This window comes from Anas acuta, chromosome 16, assembly GCF_963932015.1.
Source record: "Anas acuta chromosome 16, bAnaAcu1.1, whole genome shotgun sequence".
Taxonomy (NCBI): Eukaryota; Metazoa; Chordata; class Aves; order Anseriformes; family Anatidae; genus Anas; species Anas acuta.
The window spans coordinates 3,291,281-3,310,307 of NC_088994.1; the positions used below are offsets into that span (position 1 = coordinate 3,291,281).

At 47.0% G+C, this 19,027-nt stretch overlaps 2 long non-coding RNA genes across 4 annotated transcripts; both read right to left on the reverse strand.

Annotated features, from left to right (window-relative positions):
• Positions 1 to 2,278: 2,278 nt before the first annotated feature.
• Positions 2,279 to 11,508, reverse strand: LOC137865611 (uncharacterized). Of its 2 annotated transcripts, XR_011102021.1 has the most exons (3): positions 10,961 to 11,508; positions 9,018 to 9,133; positions 2,279 to 2,594 (listed from the first exon to the last, which is right to left on the reverse strand). It is a non-coding gene; the product is annotated as an uncharacterized lncRNA (long non-coding RNA). The 2 variants fall into 2 exon arrangements; XR_011102020.1 differs by lacking the exons at positions 9,018 to 9,133; positions 10,961 to 11,508 and adding an exon at positions 5,488 to 5,933.
• Positions 11,509 to 13,906: 2,398 nt separating this feature from the next.
• Positions 13,907 to 18,432, reverse strand: LOC137865419 (uncharacterized). 2 transcript variants are annotated; one of them, XR_011101887.1, is made up of 4 exons: positions 18,283 to 18,432; positions 17,809 to 17,919; positions 16,989 to 17,064; positions 13,907 to 14,029 (listed from the first exon to the last, which is right to left on the reverse strand). It is a non-coding gene; the product is annotated as an uncharacterized lncRNA (long non-coding RNA). The 2 variants fall into 2 exon arrangements; XR_011101886.1 differs by lacking the exon at positions 13,907 to 14,029 and adding an exon at positions 14,508 to 15,586.
• Positions 18,433 to 19,027: the final 595 nt, after the last annotated feature.

Here is a 19,027-nt window from a genome sequence, read left to right on the forward strand (position 1 = left end):
GAGGGCACGGACAGACCCTGAGGTCAGGAGTCAGCAGGCTCCAGCTGGTACAGCATCATCCTGAGCAGACACACACAGCTCACTGCACCTTTCCTGCCCAGGTTAGGCAGGCCAGCACACAGCGCAGCAGGGCAGTGGGAGGCTGGGACCATCCAAAGGGGCTGAGTAACGCTGCTCAGAGCTGCTACGCTGCCTTCTGCGTAAGGACCTCAAGAGACGGGGGAGATGGGGCACGGAACAGATCTCTAGCTATTCCACATTCCTTAATTATTTCATAATAGCGTCTTTAATGCATCTTAGAAGCTTGGAAAGATTCCTTTCATGCCTAATTGCAAAGCTTTCTGAGAAAGCAATCACTGCTCAGAGGCATTTTCCAAGGATTTTTCTGTCTTTCGCCTTTGTAACATCAGTCAAGCAAACCACTATTCAGCCGTCTCTGTAGTCTGGCTCCTTTTTAACCTCTCCTGTAAAACCCTTGGATATTATTATCCTTTCCCTATTTGTTCATGTCTTACGAGTACAGATGCTTATTTGGAGCTTGCATTAGTGCACCCGCTACACAAAGACGACATGAAAGGAGCAAAGAGAGCAGCTAAGTTGAAAGTCTCTTGGATGGGCTTGGAAGTTATTTGTTACCAAATGAGAAGCAATCTTTCATCTGCTTTCACCTGGCACCACTCCGCAGCGGTGGGGAGCAGAGGAGGAGGGCATGCATCCAGCCGCAGGTGAGCAGTCTCTGCCGATGGCTCTGGCTCCTGTCAGATGGGAGAAGGCTCCCCCAGGGAGTGCATTTGAACACTTTATCCCCGTGCTGCAGCACTACAAAGACTCACGCTGAGCAGAGGCATTTTCACCATGTCAGTCACTCCTCCTGGCTTACAGGAACAGTAAAGTCAAGTCTAATACCCCCGCTGCGCGCGGGCGCGCTCACACACGGCGCCAGCAGCAGCTGCGTGCCTGGCTCCCCAGGGTGGCCGCAGCACCAGCAGGAGCCCCGGCCACCACGGGCACCTACTGAACGGCCAAACTACGGGAAGAACAAAGCTTCCCTCATGCCCAGGTCAGCCTGGCACCAGGCTGGAGGGAGAGGCAGGGCTGGCTGAGGAGGGACAGCAAGAGGAGCCTCACGCAGGCTGTGGGAGCCGTGCCCCCGCAAGCGGGGACGTGATGTTCCCCATCCCTCACACCACTGTGGCATCGCAGACCTCCTGGGAGTAAACACAGCAACCATGACCTTTTGAAGCTTGTCTTCCTCTGTGTAATAGTTGTCTCTAATCATGCAGCCGTTAATTGCTTTGTAAGAAGCATGCTGCTCAGCCAGTGGGAGTTGGACACAGCGGCTCCGCTGCCCGGGAGGGTGGTTGTGATCTGTGGGTCTGATCCCGGAGACACCCCCTGCGTGGGGTCAGGCCCCCTGAAAACAGAGGGGTGAAAGGCATCTTACAGGGTTACTGCATCTTACGATGGTGGTGCCCCAAGGGACATTAACTCCCCTCCCAAACTTCTCATTTAGCTTAATTTGTCTGCGTTGTGGCTGGAAAGCCAGCTGGTGGTTCCTCAAAGTATTTCATGAGTACTCCTCAAGAGCTGCTGGGTCAGAAGCACCCAGAGAGCCAACCTTAATGCCTGTCCTGCGTGCTCACACTTACTTCTGTGGAAAAACATGGAGACCATGTTCAGTTGTGGTGCTGTCAGGTGTGTCACCTCTCCCCGTAAGTAAACTCCATGTCCCATCACAGGTGCAAACACAAGTCCAGATCAGGTTCACAGCTCAGAGGAGGTGAGCAGAAATTTCAGTGCACCCCAGCATGTACCATAACCGTGGGGCATGGCACTGCTCTTGCTTCAGCCCCTGCACAGGGGCTCAGAGAAGGGGCTGGAGGCTGTGCACCACCCTGTGAATTCTCCTGATCTATAGAAGCAGTGATGGTGGGGATTTTATTCTGATGAGGCGTGGATGAAGTGTGGGGAATTGTGATCACTCCGATAACCCTTGCTGTACATTTAAAACCCAACCTGTAGCATTGCTTTTCCCGCTGCATCTTTTCATAAATGACAGAACAAAAGCAAAAAAGCAAAACACAGGAATCGTAAGAATGGCAAACCCACACTGGGTCCTTGCACACAACCCAGGGAAGTTTGATCTGTTATCAGACCATTACCCGACCACACAGTGACAGTCAGACCCTTTAGATTTCCCTGTGATCTGTCAAAAGAGATAGCTGATCTGCTGCTCAAGGTGTCACACACACGCCTGGCACACAAAACCACAGCCGGCACCAGCTATGCCTCTGTTGAAACCACACACAGAAGATACATTGCTAGCAGTTAGGCTGTTACAAATACAAGCTCAGAAAGCCAGGATTTTGAGAAATGTTCCTGGACAACAAACATAGGTCCACCGAGCATTACTGCTTTAAATCTGATGAGGATCTCTTAATGCTCTCTCCCTTCCCCATCACCACCTGGCTGGGTTTCCTGATGAAGCTGCACAGCAAATCGAGGAGGAACATCCCTGGAGATGGCCATTGCCATCTGACTCCTGCATCTCCAGGCTGCTCATCAACTCTGCCTTCCAGGTGCTCCTAGTCTGCCTGGATATGGTTTCAAAACCCAAAGGGAAGGCTTTTTTTTTTTTTTTTTTTTTTTTTTTTTCTGTTCAAGCTTTTTTATTTCTTGTTTATCCGTTCATTTTAGTTTGGAAAGGAGACAAAGCAAGGCAAGGCCTCCCCAGGTCTGCAGGGCATGAGGAATGGAGTCAGTGCCAGCCTCCCAACCCTGTCAGCATTGCAACAGCCAGGAGCGCTCAAACATACCATGAATGCCGACTCTTTACCTCCTACGTGAGACCAGTACCACACCAGCCCATGGGCCCTAAGGCAGGAGGGAGCAGTTGTTGCCATACTTTGAGCTTTTAGCCAGGGCCAGCTCCCAAAACCTCTCATTTGTCCAGGAGTTTTCATCACAAATGTGGGAAGCTTCTCAGCTGGCATGCCTTTGTGGGCTTTGTCAGTCACCCTAACGCTCATGCATTGTAGAGCTGGTCCAGAAGTTGAAATAACAGTCGGCAGTGGAATTAGAAAAAAGGGAAAGAACATGGTGATGATATTCGAAAAATGAAAGCATTCAGTCACAAGGCCAGAAAGATTTGCATCAGAGGGAGCTCGGAATAGAAGTGGAGCATCACAAGTTTTGGCCACTGGAGTACTACAGAGATTTAACAACCCAAGTGTTTTCACAGCCAGCTTTAATAGCCAGGCCTTAGCCTCTTTGTTGTTACTCTGTAGTCAAAGCACTTCATACAGATTTTTCTTCTACAAGTCCATCAAGTGCTTTATCTGGGCCAGCTCCAGGGGTGAAGGTCCCACCAGACTTCACAAAGCTGGTTTTGGAGAACACTTAGTTGAGCAAGATCTGCAGGAAGCTCTCCACTTATATTAGTGTCATCCTTCACCTTGATGATAACTAAAAATAAAGTGCTGCAATAATCAACTAGATTGACTAAGACAGATGCAGCTTTTAACATGTGTACTGTAATTAACTTACACAAGGCTAGAAAGCTCCATCTCAGCCTCTTCCCACAGTGGAGTAAGTTTGGCTTTCTAATAATAGGAGCTGGTAACACATGTTGAATTATAAAGTAATCAAAGTTGGTTTTGGCAGGAACAATCTAGATTTGTCGTGCTTCCATTTAATCTCCAAGTCTGACAGGCGCTCATTTCCCAATGGACCTGCTGCTTTGCTCTTAGCTCCTTCTGAATCTTTCTTTTCTGGCATAAGGTAGGGCACAAATTCTTCGTGCGGGGAGGGGAGGATTGCTTTCTCTGACTGTCCTCTTGACAATGCATGTGCTGACTTGCTCTCACTTGCCATATGGTTTGCACACATGAGGTAGGAGCCATACACACACATCGCGGCTGATCTGGATGCACGTTATGTGTGCACACCCACACAAAAGCTGGCGCAGCTATAAACCGTACACTACGGAGTGGCCTGGCCCTGAACTGTCACATATGGGATTACACAGGGCTGTCTGAGCATCCTCTTCCACTTTTGCAGCCCGCATGCATGCAATATTGTGCAGTATCCTTTCACTGCCTTTCGCTGCTGCTTGCATAGACGTCCCTTGTTATTCTGGGACACAGCGTTGGCAGTAAATGCACTTTCTAGGTTATCATCTTTCTTCAAAAATTCTCTCCTAGTCTCAAGTTTCAGATCGTGAATCTGACCAGCCTTAGCACCCTTCATGGTATCCCAGACATCTCGGGATCACCTCTTGTACCACCAGCTCCCTCCTGCGCCCCAGACCTCCTCCGTCTGTGACTCCTCAGCTGTGCTCTCCTTTCTTACTCCCTCATCCCTTGCTTGGCCAAATTGCATCTCTAGGCAGTGACTGAGCAGGACTGCTGCTCGGGCAGCCAGTCCCTTGCTGTCTTTGATCTCATCAGCTCAGCAAACTTCCACACTAGCCAGGTGACAGGAAGTGTCACTTCGTGTAGGCTAAACCCCATAGTGAACTTCTAATTTGGGATACTAAACCATGTCCTATGCCCTCTCACCTTCTTGGTAGTGTTTCTTGTCAGGTTAAGAAGCCCATAATGCCCTCGCATCTCTAGTCTTGTCACCCTCCCTCATACATCCCAGTGTGTGCAGAGCATCTCAGAGGGAACACCAGAGCTGTCCCTCTTTGTCTCACCACTTCAGCTCAGCTGGATTCACAATAACTGACCCTCATTCTACTTACACATTTGCTGCTTCCATTTCCCTGTGCTCTTAAATTTGCAGAACAATTATCCCCATCTGACTCCCCATTGTGCACAAACAAAATGCACCTCCACAATAACACCTGTGTGCTACTTGTGTGTGTACCAACAGCTGTGAACGTCCTCATTCCTGAAGGGGCTTTCCTAAGGCAGAAAAGCTCAGCTGTGCTGGGCCAGGAGCACGCTCACGCAGACAGCCCTCAGCTGCAGAGACCGCACCTCCCAAAGCCAAGTGCTCAACAAGCACCACGTGCAGAGCCTTCAGGTCACTGCACGCACAAGGGAGCACCCTCCCAGCCTGCTGCACCTCCACGGGTTCCTATCTCTGGGGATATCCAGCTTTGCAGACCTGATGGGGACAGCCAGCACCCAAAAGCCTCACCTCAAGTTCTTTCAAATGTTAACTTGGAAGTGAGCAACAGGGAATTTATTCAGATGCAGCTGGAGTCTGAACTTGTTCCCTCTCTCTTTTTTTTTTTTTTTTTAAATCTCATCTGGATGAGAGAGCATTTTGCCCATGTCCACAATGTGTAGCCCTGACCTGGCTTCTCCAAGCACCATCTGCCTCCTCTGACATCTGGGGAGGTGGAGATCCACCAAGCAAACTGTGCCCTGCATGGACAAAGGTACAAATGGTGTTTTCTGAGTGCCTGCTCCAGCGCAGACTCAAATTCAGCCTCGAATTTGCTTTGGTGTGAGACCTAGCCTACCTCTTGCCGCTTACCTGTTATTTATTCTGTCTGGCCATTATGCCATGCAGCGGTCACTCACAGCACACGTGTAGTGCTGAGAAGAGGCAGTCCAAGAGGATTGGAGGGAGTAAATCAGTGTAGTTTTCCTTCTGATGTATTAAATAAGAAGAAGGCATAAAGCAGAAAAGCATTCTTGTAATGGGAGAAAAGGACACGCGCAGAGACGGAGAGGCTGGCTGTAACCATGTTAACTAAACAAGCCCTGCAGAGTTTACTGTCCCTCATGACTTTCATCCCTTTCTGTTGAGCTTCCTAATGAGGACACATGACTTTGCTTCGCTCTCAGCTGAACTGAAATGACGTGATGCAAATCAGGTTTGCTCCTGTCTGCTTTCTGCATTAACAGCAGCAACAGGGAGGTTGTATCCCTGGCGCCCTCATTAGATGCAGCACCACCAGCCCTGGGCAATCTGGTTGCTTGCTTCCCTGTGCTCAGACACAGACAAGGAAGGAGGGCTTAGCAACAGGGCCTGAGTGCTCTGAGACCATGGGAGAAATGAGCCCCATGAGCAGACACAAGTTTCTCAACTGGCCGCAAAAGGCAACAGCTCCCTTTGCTGCAGCAGCCTGCGTGCTGGGGAAATAGCCCAGAGGTCTTCTGCTGCACATCAGAGGGGCTCTGTGTGGTGCCCCTGCTCCAGCTGCCTGTCCTCCCCCTTCCCCATAGGAAAGAGCAACCTCATGGGGAATCCAAAGCCAGAGGACCCTCTGCTTCCTGATCCAGCCTGCTACTGTGCTTCCCCAGGGCTTTATTTACAGCTCTGCTCTTCACCACAGATGAGTGCTGTGAACTGGGCTGTAATCCCCTGCAGCTTCACTGAGATGAGGAGCAACTGCCTCACATAAGAGAAGATGGTCAAAAATTTGGAGAAAGATGGAGAAGTGAGCACACCATGTCCCCGCTGCATTGTCAGTACCCAGAAGGTGCCTTTTCAGGTCACACTGGAAACCAAATGCTGCGTTTCAAAGCACAATGTTTTGATTCAGACTAAGTGCATGCACCTAATTAAAACAAAGTGGTGGTAGTTTGCTTGTAGCAGATAAGGAAGTCTTGAAGATGGTCAAGTTGCATGGCACAGAACTTGCCTGTTACACAACATACAAGGTGCTGGACATTTTTGGCATCCCTTGGGGCACAACCAGCAGCACAGTGCCAGCATTTTCTGTATTGCAATTTATGTGCATGATTTTCAAAAGTTCTTACTTCAATCGAATCAGAGCAAGTTTGCATCCAAACATTTTCACCTGAGAAGTCTTTGCATAAGTAATGCAAATGTAATTCTCCCAACTCTCTTTCAAGCTGGGAGAGGAGCAACATTGCTGTTTCCTCAGGTTTGTGCCTTTGGACAAAGGGTAAACCTAAAACAAACTCCAGCCCATCCAAATGGGAGTTAGATCCATAAAGGGAAAAGCTGAAATGGAAACACGTGGCAGAGACCCTGGCTGCTCTGACTTGGTTTTCCAAATGGTGCCAGGTAGGGAACACTGCTCTGAGTGCTTTTTTCAGTGATTTCTAGAAGACAACCCATACCCGCAAGTGTAATGCACACGTGGTGAATGCCCAGGCAAATGGCCGTTTTAACCTTCACCCATGTACTCTAGCTCTTTATTGTAAGCTGCTGTTTTTCCCCTATGCTTCTCACTGCAGGTAAGCAAAGCTAGTGGGAAAGCGGTGTTCAGGAGGCTGACCAGGCCAACGCTGTAGCTGGAGCATTTTCTATTCAGTGAGACTCTTCCCCTCCAGTGATTAAGATCAGCAGGCAAAGCCTGCATACCTGGACCAGAATATTTCTTGGGTGAGCATAGTCAGGACTGGTCTTGGCAGCTGATCCAGAAAGAACCTCATGCCCAAAGGGAGGGCACAGCCCTGCGCAAGCAGTACCAAGTCGCAGCTCACTGGCCTGGAGCTGGAGGGGGAAGAGGCACAGAAACCAGTAAAAAGGCAAGGGAACAGAGAGTAGAGACTGTGCTGGTGGGCTGAACCACCAGAGGTGGCTGGGGACCAAGAACCAGCTCAAGGACAGGCTGGACCCCAGACAGTCCCATGTTCCCAGAAACAGGGATCTCACAAAGTGCTCCCGTGGGAGGGCAAGGGGCAGCTCCCCAGGATGAGCTGGGACAAGGGACTTGCCAGCACCAAGAAATAGCAAACTTGGCACTTGGAAATGCCATGTCCAGCTGCTGCAACGGGATCCCCAGCCTGGAGGGTACAAGAGCCCTATTGGTATTCTCTACCACACCCTCACCCAGGCATAATCATAACCTCTGAATACTTGTTCCAGTGGAATTACCCCTCATGTTAAGATTATAGTGTGCAGCTGTAAATGCAACAAAATTTGGCTGGCTGCTTTTTCTGTAACTCCAAGTTCTCAAAACGCAGTCAAAGCCACTTTCAGCTAGTTTCACTTAAAGAAAGTCTAGCAAACCTGTGAGTTACACACAAAATGCAAGCCATAAACCATCAAAGGTTCTGTTAGAGGGTTGGTGAACTTTAGCAATGCCTTTGATGAAAATGGTCTGAGTTTCAAGTGTGTAATGAAACCCCAAATCATTCAAGTTTCACATGGTTGCAAATATTTCTCACAGTTCTGATCAAAGGTGCATTCAGCAGGGAAGAAGCTTTGATTTTGCAGTACAGGGGATGTGCTGAAATTTTCAAAGCCAGGCCCTGGGATTTAGATGAGCAGTTCTTCTTGGAAGCGATGCAGCTAAACTTAGCAACGCTTAGGGGGAAGTTACATGAAGATGGCATATTTGGATTACTCCTGTTACCCCTAACCCCCTTCCCAGGGGGGACTTTTAATCCCCCACGCTGACATTCAGGAGGCTGCATGCCCCCGCAGTGTGCTCGGGTTCAGCAGCTGCCCTCCCTACGTATCTATTTCTAATGCTCTTCCCTGATTTCACTCCATCAGCTGCCAACATTCCTGCTCCGCAGCACTTCCGAGGAAAAGCTCAAGTGTGTTTTGGGGAAGAGGCGTTAATGCTGCAGGACTAGTTGCTGACCCCCACAGCAACAGGGAGATGTGGGGGCCACGCAGCACAGCTGGGGAGGTTTCTCCAGTGTCTCTATATGGTCCCACCACCGCCCTGTGCCTCCCTGGCCAGCACCACCCTGGGAGAAACGGGAAAGCAGCTGCATCTTTCACTGCAAATGACAAGACCCAAATCCCCCTGGAGCCAGAGGCATATGTAAATGTCTGGTTTTAATACCTCTGCCTCGCTGTGAAGTCTTCATTTGTGACAAAGATTTCCATAGCAACAGACTGATCTTGCTAGGAGGACTGTGGTCCCCTTGGAAGAGCAGGTGGAAGGAGGGAATAGAGGAAGCACAGCGCTGCTCGGAGAAGTGGATGTAGGTATTTACGTAACCAGAGCACAGGCTTCAGCGCTTCAAAACTCCCCCAAAAGAGTTCACCAGAAGAACTATGCAGAGGGCACTCTGAAGGCATTACACTGGGGCAAACAAGACACAGACTCTGTACAAGCCACATCTCCCCACCTGGAGCACAAGGATCCTGATGCTGCTCCCCTCTGCTGTGGCTCCTTGTCTCCGTCAAGGGGCCTGGTACAGGTACCCGAGGCCAAGAAGCAGCTTTGGGTGCTGCAGCCCTCCAGCTAGAGGTATGCAAAGCAGAGGAGAGATTACACACCAGGCATCAGCAGGTGCGAGCTCTTATCGCAGCCCTGCCAGATATTTGCTCTATCCCCAGCTCACCCTACTATCCTATTTCTGTCCTCCACAGGCAGCAGCTACTAACACTGACCCACCAGGCTGTTCCATAATTAGCCACAAGCTAATCAATGTTTAGATACTGCTTTTAAATCCTTAGCTACTTGGCTCTATGGCAATGCAGAGCTTTGTCATGCTGATAGATCCAACTCTGTTAGAGCAAAGACACATTGCTGGGCCCACAGATGCTATTTTTCCCGAAGAAAAACCCATTTTACAGGCAGTCTGGCATAATATAGCGATTTATTCCCACATCCAGCTTCCAACCAGTACAAATAATATGCACATGCATTACAGAGCCATCGGCTGCTTCCTAAGAGGCAATAACAGTGTTTGGTCAGAGGGGGCTGGGGCAGCCAAGGACTTAAGGAAGCAGCAACTTTTTCTTTGCAATGTGTTTTGCTTCCTGATAATTTTATTATTTTCACTGAGATATTACAGTAAGTGGCTTGGTAGCACCTTGTGATTCTGACAAATAAATCACATCACAGCAATTTAAGTGCAGAGGTAGCACCTTTGGCTGGCATATTTCACTTTAATGTGTCTAGAGGCATTTATGCAGAAAGCCCTGCAAAGGCAGAGCAGATTCTTTTCCTCCTGTCTATGTAATTCCCTACTCTGTTGTTTTTATCACCCAGATAAGAGGCTACTGTTACAGCAGGTTCAAAGACTAGAAGCTCCAGGGGGAGAGAACAAGATCCAGCATCACAGAAAACTTTAGTGTCTTTGGCTTTAGTATTAGATGACTTAACACTTCACCCAGCGATATCAAAACCCACCCTGCCTGAAATTCAAGCCTATTAAAGCTCTTCATGGTTTCTGAGACAGACAGATGTTTCTAAGAGCTTTTCCTACTCAGATCGCTCTAAAGTCCTGAATGATTTCATTTCTGAAGGCAACATCCCTACAAGCATTACCATTATTCTCTTTACTTTACAAAAGCAAGTAGAGGATGCCCTGAAACAACACACTCAGTTTTTGGACAGCTGATTGAGTTAGCTTATTTATAAATGATTCCTACGTAAAACTGGTCTTGTTCCTTCTACCGGCAGCATCCACCTACCAGAAGAGCCCTGCTGCTTTTCTCTTCTACCCCTCATCTCTCCCAAAACAGAAAGTTGAGTTAAACAGTACCAGAAAACAACCCCCATAGAAAAAAAAAAAAAACCTAAACACAGGGAACGCTACATTACCACCCCACCTTGCAAAGCCTTAACGCAGACTTACTACCTCAGCTGTTGTGCCTGCAGCAGCTCAAAAGATGCTAGCCTCCCCATCTCAGAGCAGCACACTGAACACAAAACACCTCTCTCCTTATACCAGCAAACCTACAGGCATTTTAGGATCCAACCTCTTATTCCTCATGAGGGTAAACAATCAGCTTCTTGTCCAATTTGCTGAATTTGATATTTTCTCCCCCTGCATGCAAGCAAGCTGTTAATTATTTATAAGCCTGTCTGTAATGCTCTAGTTTACATGCTGGAATTTACATGATTTATTAAACAAAATAGCATTTAAAAAGAACTCCTGTCATAGATATGTTATCCTTAAAGGAAACCAAACATTTTTTACTTAAGGAAATAACTAAATTAAGGAATTGCTTAAAAGAAGATGCCTTCTTTTGTTTACAGACACTTACCCACTTAAATAAATCATCTCCCTCCTCCCTCTCATTCACAGGTTTTGCGATGAAGTCTCATTAGTTGACTAACCTTTGTGAGTACGTTGGTGTCGCAGCAGCAACTGCTTCGTGAAGATTATGCATTAATCATGAATTCCTAACTGACTGTCTTAAAAAACTGGGAAGGTCAGCTGGTAACTGTACATTGATTAGTGGCCCAGAAAGCACAACAGTGGGAAATTAAAAGGGTATTTGACCCTTGCTAGGTGTTGTTTTTTAACCCAAATTTACTTACTTTTTTTCCCCACCACCATGAAACTCAGATTTGGTCTGACAAAATATTTCATATTGATCATCGTGCATTTTTTTTCCCAATAAAAACCCTTAAGAATGTTTAAAAAAAAAAAAAAAAAAAAAGAGAGAGAGAGAGATTTCATTTTTCTATTTCAGTTTTTCTTGAAACAATATCCCATTCAGAAGGAAAGTGCTGCTGCTAGTTCCTAGATGTTATTCATTACAGAAACAGACTGTGATGCTGTAAAGCCTGACCTGTTTCTCACTGGGAAATACTCCATCCCCCTCACAGCTGGACCTTCTCTAAATTCAGAGTCAGAGTCCTGAGCCTCCAAATTCAACCAGCTGAGCAGTGTCTCCTAAGTAGAAATAAAGCTTAATGCATTTAAGGCTGAGTCAAAATGGTTGAAACTGAACTTCAAATAATAAACATATCAATCATTTTTCCTTTATTGGATTACACCTGTATCAATCATGATCTTCACAGCAACCACAGAAACATCGCTACTACACTTCCAACATTGCTTTATGTATGTATCAGTGTCCTTGTACTTGGCTCTGGAGACCTGCAACCTCTAACTCATCTTTTGTCAGGTAAAATGACAGGTTTTAATTTCCTTTCTTGACAAGAGGATATGATCCATAACTGCTAAAACAGTAGGTTCGTTTGTGAATGCAGGGAATTATGTAATTTAGTAGAAAATACCCCCTAAATCCAGTAAATAACAACAATTTTGCTATATGTAAAAGCTAGATATATTCAAATAGAAATAAAGTTCACATTTGGGCAGTGGTGGTAATTAGATTATGGACTCAGGTTACTGAGAGATGGATACAGAGTCTTTGAACTGAGGCCCTGTGTCCTTTTCCAACACACATTCTGCTGCCAGTCACTGGCTTTGATGTAGAAATCCTGGTGTGAACTTTGCTTGCCTGGGTTATCAGGAAGATCAAGCCAGATAATCACAATGGTCCATTTTGGCCTTAAAATCCCTGACAAGCCAAAGCTGTGAATCTGAGTATGAATTTTTTGGCACTGACATTAACATCTCTCTTCTCTTGGGGAGTTGAGCTATGGAAATTCTCGACAGCAACTGAATCAGCACAGCAGCTCACACCGGAGTAAGCATCTGTGGAGAATTCTTTGAGCAAGATTATTGCAAAATATTGCTGTGCGTCATGTTAGGGATATAATCATGAGGTTTATTCCTTTCTTTTTGACTGTTGACAGTGGAGGAACGCTCGCAGCCCACTCGCTCGCAGCATGGCTCCCCTCTGATTTTGGGAAGGCTGGAAATAGCCCAACTAATGGAGTGACTCCAGGCTTTGTGAGAGTGAATGGAGTGAGACTCCAGCCTCAAGGGATGCAAAAAATAACCCATGTTTTCCTTGAGTCTCACAATACAGGAGAAAGATGTGTGTATAATCACAGATAAGGACGTGCATCTATTGTGAGACTCGAGCAGTCCCCAGGTGCATGAGATAAAGCTGTGCCTACTCCTACTCTGTAACTGTCGAACCCAGGCAGGGGCCCAAGAGCCCCTATAGCCTTAGAGGACAAAGGGACACAATGCAACAGACATGACGTGGGAAACAAACCTTACTGAGTGAAGAAATGGGTCCCTCCTGGATTGCAGCATTTGTCAAACCAGAGTGTTGCCACCTGCTTCTCTTCCCTATTTAATGAATATTCCCTGAACAAAAGAAAAGGATGAGCAAATCAGCTTTAGATGAAAAAGAAAAAATATCTTCTGACATCGTCATCTTCTTCCCCTGTCCACAAGTAGCTGTGTTTAGGATTTGTGAATAGGAATTCCCTTTTGAGTGGGGAGTTCCCCTTTTTGGTTTTGTTCCTGCAAAACCAGCAGCAGCGACATGAGCTTCCCCTCTGACTCCCTCTGCGTGCCTGAGCTGTTACCTGAATGCCCCATCTCCTTAACGAGAGCATCTTGGGCTCAGATAGTTCTTGTACTGGACATCAGGGGTGTCAGACAGATCATGATAGCTTATTTGTAACGGATGTAATAAAAAACTGAGAGCACCGCTATATGCTGATGGCTTCTGAGCTTCCAGCAAATGGCCTGGGCCCGCGGTCAGCAAGAACTCCGGAGAGTCACTGGGAGCTTCTCTGCCAACCCCAGGGGGCATTGGATTGGATTTTTAAGGTGATAACACATCTGCATCCTGTAAAACTCTTCTGTATGACCTGTAGCCCCCAAGAAGTGCTTCAGGAGATGCTCTGCAGGCTCAAACCCTTGCTGATCCAGGCTGGGACTAGGTGGAGATGGGAAAGCTGAGAAATGTGTTTCTCAGTCCTAGACCTCTGACCTTGTTGATGGTTTGCTCACTTTCTAAACATGTGGTTTGCATTTATAAGGCTTCCCTCACTTGCAGCCATTTGTCTTCCTCCCTGGGTAGTCAAAGGACCTGTCTCAGGCCGGTTTTATGCAGGCTTTTATTGTCAGACCAGACCCTTCCTGCAGCCTCCAGGAGGGAAAATTCTCTAAGAGGTGAGGAAAACTGGAAGGTACCATTATGTCACCTCACACCAGGAGCCTTGAGAGGCCAGCAGAGACCTCCAAGATCAGTGCCAGGTAGATGCCTTTATGAGCAGCTTGTCTGGAGCAGGCATTGCCCTATCACATTGTTCTACAACGCACACATAAAACAAAGCTACCCTCCTGCTCTGCATGGCTGGAGCAGCTTTCCCCTCAGTGAGAGCACTGAGTTGGCAGAGAGAGAGAAAATGAATGCAGAAGTTGCTTTGGACTCCAGCTTCTAACATTGTCTTTGGAGCTGAATCCTCCTCGTCCCTGCACCATTGGCTTGAGTTTACACGGGGTCTGCTGATTCTTCATCTCATTTGCTTCAAACACGGGATTACGCAAAGCATTCAAAATCAGAAACAACCACCAAAAAAAAAAAAAAAAAGAGAAAAAAAAAAAAAAAAGAAAAGCCCTCTGCCATTGAATAAACAAATACAGGCCTTTGCAGGGTGAAATCAATTCCTGTTAGTATTCTGTACATGCAATAGAAGCAATTCTACTTAGCTCTAACTTAAATGCCACTGTATGTCACACTTTGCAGAAACTGATAGTTCCATTTTCAGCGTATTGATCTCCAATTAAATCAATGGTTTTGAGCAAGTCCACCTGTCCAATCCATAGAGCAGATTTGAGATACCCAATCTTCAGCAGGTGTGTAGAGAAAGGGCTGGCTGAAAATGTAATTGGAATTGGAGGAGTCTGTGGTGTGCTGTGCATGTATGTGGCATCTCCAAGCTCCAGGCCAAAGAAGAGACATTTCTTTTGTTCATTGAGGAGCTCATTTCTGTAGGAGCAACCACAGATCCTCTCTAGCAGGAGCTTAGACACAAACAAGGGAATCTGTCCAGTGACAAATACGTACACTGGATGTGGCCAGCAACCTTCTTGCCTTCTTGAACAGCAGACACTGTGTGAGACCTCCTTTGAAAGACAGTCTTAAACCTCTTCTGGACCTCACATTCAGCAAAAGTATTACGTCAGTGCCAAACACTGAAAGAGCACCTCATGCTGAAGTGCTAATATATATATATATATTTTTTTTTTTTTTTAAACAAAGCCAGAATCTTCTGTGTAGGATGTGTGTTGACCAGCTAAGCCTGCAAGATCGAGGGACGATATGTCAGGAGTGCTATAGTTAATGCACCCCTGGGACAAAGAGTCATCTTCATTCCTTACTGAGGAGTGCATTTAGACAAGGGGGATACTGATGTCTTTCCTCAGAAAAAAGTCTGCGTGAACACATATACCTTAAAGTTTGCATAGAGAGTACTAGAATAAAGCAATCTCAAGTTGCTGACATAAACTAATCACTAATATAACTCCAATCCCACACTCACTGCTCGTTACTAAGCACCAGGCTGAATGTGGGCACTTGACACAGCAGGCAGCAGCAATCCCGGAGCCCTGGGCTGGAACCTTTGTGTTCCTGTTTGTTTGTTATTGTTGTTGTTGTTTTAAATAAATGTAGCAAGAAATACCAAAGGCTCCTAGTAGTCGAGGCTGCATCTTATTAGAACACAAAAATAATAAAATGGAGCAAGACTAGCAAAATTAACTGTAGTCACACACACAAATCTCCCTTTCAAATTATATCTGATGTTCTGGGTTGAAATAAATTCTTTGCGGGTCCTTCTTTGTCTGTCAGCTCTGCATCTGGGCTGTGAGTTGTTCCCTGTTGCAGGCCAGGAACTTCCCCGTTCATCCCCTAGCCATGCTGATGGCTCTTCATCACCATCTCCTGTCCTCGCGCTCTTTGCACCATCTCCAAGCCAAAATGCTCTCAGAGATCTCCACTCCACGCACCAGTATCAAGGACAAGGAGATCAGACAGCCTTTCCCTTCCTGCCTGGTCATACCACCACTTTGGCAGGATGTCTCTGTCCAGAGAACATGAACAAACAGTATTACTATCTGTCCCCTGCAGAGATGCACACAGACCCTCTTCTTACTAGGACATTCTCAGATTACACAGACGTGACAACTAGAGGACATTCCCATACAGAACATATAATTATAGGGGTCAGCTGAAATTAGTGACAATCTTCAGCCCAGAAAAAGGCCGAGCAATTACCAAGGACCATTTTGGATTCAGGGTCTCTTTCCTAGTGGGAGAACAGAAACACAGTGAACAAAAAACTTGCCTGTCTTGTCCCTTAGGGAGAGCAGGAAAAGAGACGATGCTTGAAAAAGGACTTCTGGGGGTTACATGGAATATCTGTTAAGGAGCAGCTTTCCCTTCTCTGCTAGGCAAACTGGGAATGGAGCTAGTGAAAAACACTGAGGGAGAGGCATAGAGTGCTCTGGAGGTGTTCACGATGGCTGAGTTTTAGACAACATGCTTTTACATCCTTCATTCACATGCCCCTGATGCTATGATGGGTTATATTTATCAAGCTCCTCTGACAGTCTCCTCTGGACTCTGACCATCAATTCATCTCCTTTCACCTGATTCCAGTCACCTCCATTTTTTAAGAGCTGTCTGTCAGAGGAACACGTCTTTCTCTTCTGCAGAATTTTGTCACTTCTTTCCTTTTGTGTACAGACCCCTCAGAAGGTGAGATATAAAGTGTTGCTCTGCTCCATCACTAGACCTTTAATCTACTGGGTATAAAGCCATCTCCTGGAATATGAACCCAAGACTACTGTGTCCTAACCTTGTCTCTGTTAGGTCCCCTACAGCACACACAGGAATGAGAGGATGGCTCCTGGTTTCTGTGGACTTATGGGGAGGAGAGTTGCTGGGCTATGACTAGGTGGGCTGATGTGCCACATGAGGTACTCTGAGAAACAGGCAGCCCAGAGGCAGGCATTCTGTCCCTTTTCCTAGTTGCAAAACAGATGTGCTCACAGAGCCAGGACAGGTCCAGCACTGTGCCAATGAAAACAGGGCAAGAAATGAACACAGGGCTTCCAGCACCCATACGAAGCCATGTAGAACAGGCTGCAGCCCATAAGAGCTCATTAGATTACGTGCAGCCTGAAAATGCCTGAACTGCTGACATGGCCTGAATCAATACTGTTATGAAGGTACAGCATGACATCCAACCTACCGAGTCCTTTCAGATCCATGGTGGCTTTACATTGTACCAGCCATGGCAGTGCTGCTTCCTTGGCACAGTTCCTCTCCATAGGCATCGCCTTATCCCTGCATGCTAATCTCTAAGCCCTCCATACTCTAACATCCCTTGCACAGTAGTAAAGAATGGGCTGAGTGGCACAAGTATTTTGATCAAATATGTATGGAAGTAACTCTGATACATTTGCTATGTTCTTACGTACCTGCCTTCAGCAGAGTCCCAGTTCAGCGAAGTCTATCTCCATATTTTCAGAGACTTCAGTGCAATCAGCATATTTCCTAGTAAATAAGAAAGTACAACTTGCTCAGTAGGGATTAGATGTAAGAACTTTAATCTTTCAAGTCTGCTTCCTGGGCTCGTGAAATGGGTCCCGCTCCATCCCACTCGGTGGCTGCTTTGTCCTCTTTCTCAACATGCTCCTGGCTATTGTGGGGAAGTCTCCCCTGAAGACAGGTTTGAGCTCTCTGCCTGGGCATTTTCTCATGCAGCTGAAAACATGCCTGAGCAGCTCACATACTGAGCCCAAGGTTGGAAGCCTGAGAGTATTAAAAGTGACAAACAAAAACATTATGGAATAGGAGCTGGAAGTTATTTCCTCCTTTTCTGACCTATTGTTAGTGCAGTTGTGGGGGAAATGGCAAATTTTACTGCTCTGATCTTTGCTTGTAACAAGCTCTCCAGCACCCCTGCAAGGAATTTTACTTTAGGTTGATGAGTTTTAGAATTTAATTTCCAGTGGCTCAGAATTTGTGACCCTGAAGCCCACCTGAACTCAGGGAGCACAAAAACATTTTTTTCTTCTCTTCACCATGCTGTACAGTATTTGGCTGAATTTCACTTCCAAGTTTTAGAGCTGGAGGTATGAAGAAAATAAAGTACTCATGAATATTCTCTTCAACACACTCTGCATATTCCTACAGGTGGACTTCAGAGCTTGTCCTCTTGCTTTCCAATCATTTGTGGAAGATGGGTTTTTCATTTGGAACAAACATTGGCCAGAGCAAAAGTGTCCCAATACTCACGGTGTCCAACTGCAGCCCTGCAGTTGCAGGCTCATAGTGCTGGATCCCATTGCGACCCATATGTTTCCTTGCCAGGAACAAGTAGTATTGGTCCTTTTGATGACAGACAGTCTGCAAACAGTCAGAAAATCCAGATAGGTTTTGCAGAGAACAGCAAAGCGCAAAGTGGACTGAAGGGAAGTGCTGATTACTCTGATTTTGCTGGTTTTATGAGAGAGCCATTTTTCCTGGCCTACATTGTGCTCCATGGGGTACAGGCCAGGCTTGTGCTAAGCTTTCCACCCTGTTACACAAACCTTCCAGCAGATATCAAATAAAGGTTAACACAGTAAAGGCAGCAGGATGAGGGACCCCACCTAGCCCCCTGGGGCTCTATGTCTGCTCCTACCCCAGCACCAGGCCTGAGCTGTGCTGATGCTGCCTGTGATGACTCTGTCCCCAGCTGGTGGGCAAAGGCCTGACCCTAGGCCGTACCTCAGGGATCACAGCCTGTCCCCACGCCTGTCTCTGCTCTCTCCCAGGGACCCAGGGCTGTCCCCAGCTGTCCTGCCACACTGACCAGCCATACCCTTGGATACCCTTGGCCTGCCCTGCCCATCGTGTCCCACAGCTGAGGTGAGGTGGGGTGGGGGGCAGCTGTGAGGGGAGGCTCCACCACCACCACACTCTGTCTCTTGCTGATTTTTGTTGGCTTCACGCACCCCAGATATTTATGACTGAAGTAGGGGGCTGGTTCTGATGAAATCTCCCTCAGGTGTGGTTTGTGGGGCCAGTGCTGAGCTATGCTGGCATGGCACCTGTGAAGTTGTTTTTATAACAGGTGTTAGAAGCTTTGAAATATTTGCTGGTCAGGTTTGAATCTTGCTTTTAATCATTTAGCGTTGTTTAATCATCTTGTCCCGACTGCATATGGCTCCCAGGCATCATTTCCACAGCAGAGCATTTTGCTCCATCCCATTCTCCTCCCAGCTCAGGCAGTGCCCGGGGTGCGGCCAGGAGCAAGGCCTGCCGAGCGCTTTCTCAAAACTCTCCCATTCACATGAGAAATAAACCCAAAACCAGTGACAAAAATGTAACTGCATTAATGTGGGGGAGACATGGTGGGATACACCGCAGGATGGGCCATTAGCGTTTGGCTGAAGCAATGCTAATACAAGCCTGAAAAATATGCAGCCCAATTACTGCAGATACACCAATGAAGTAATGGGGAGCCTGGGAG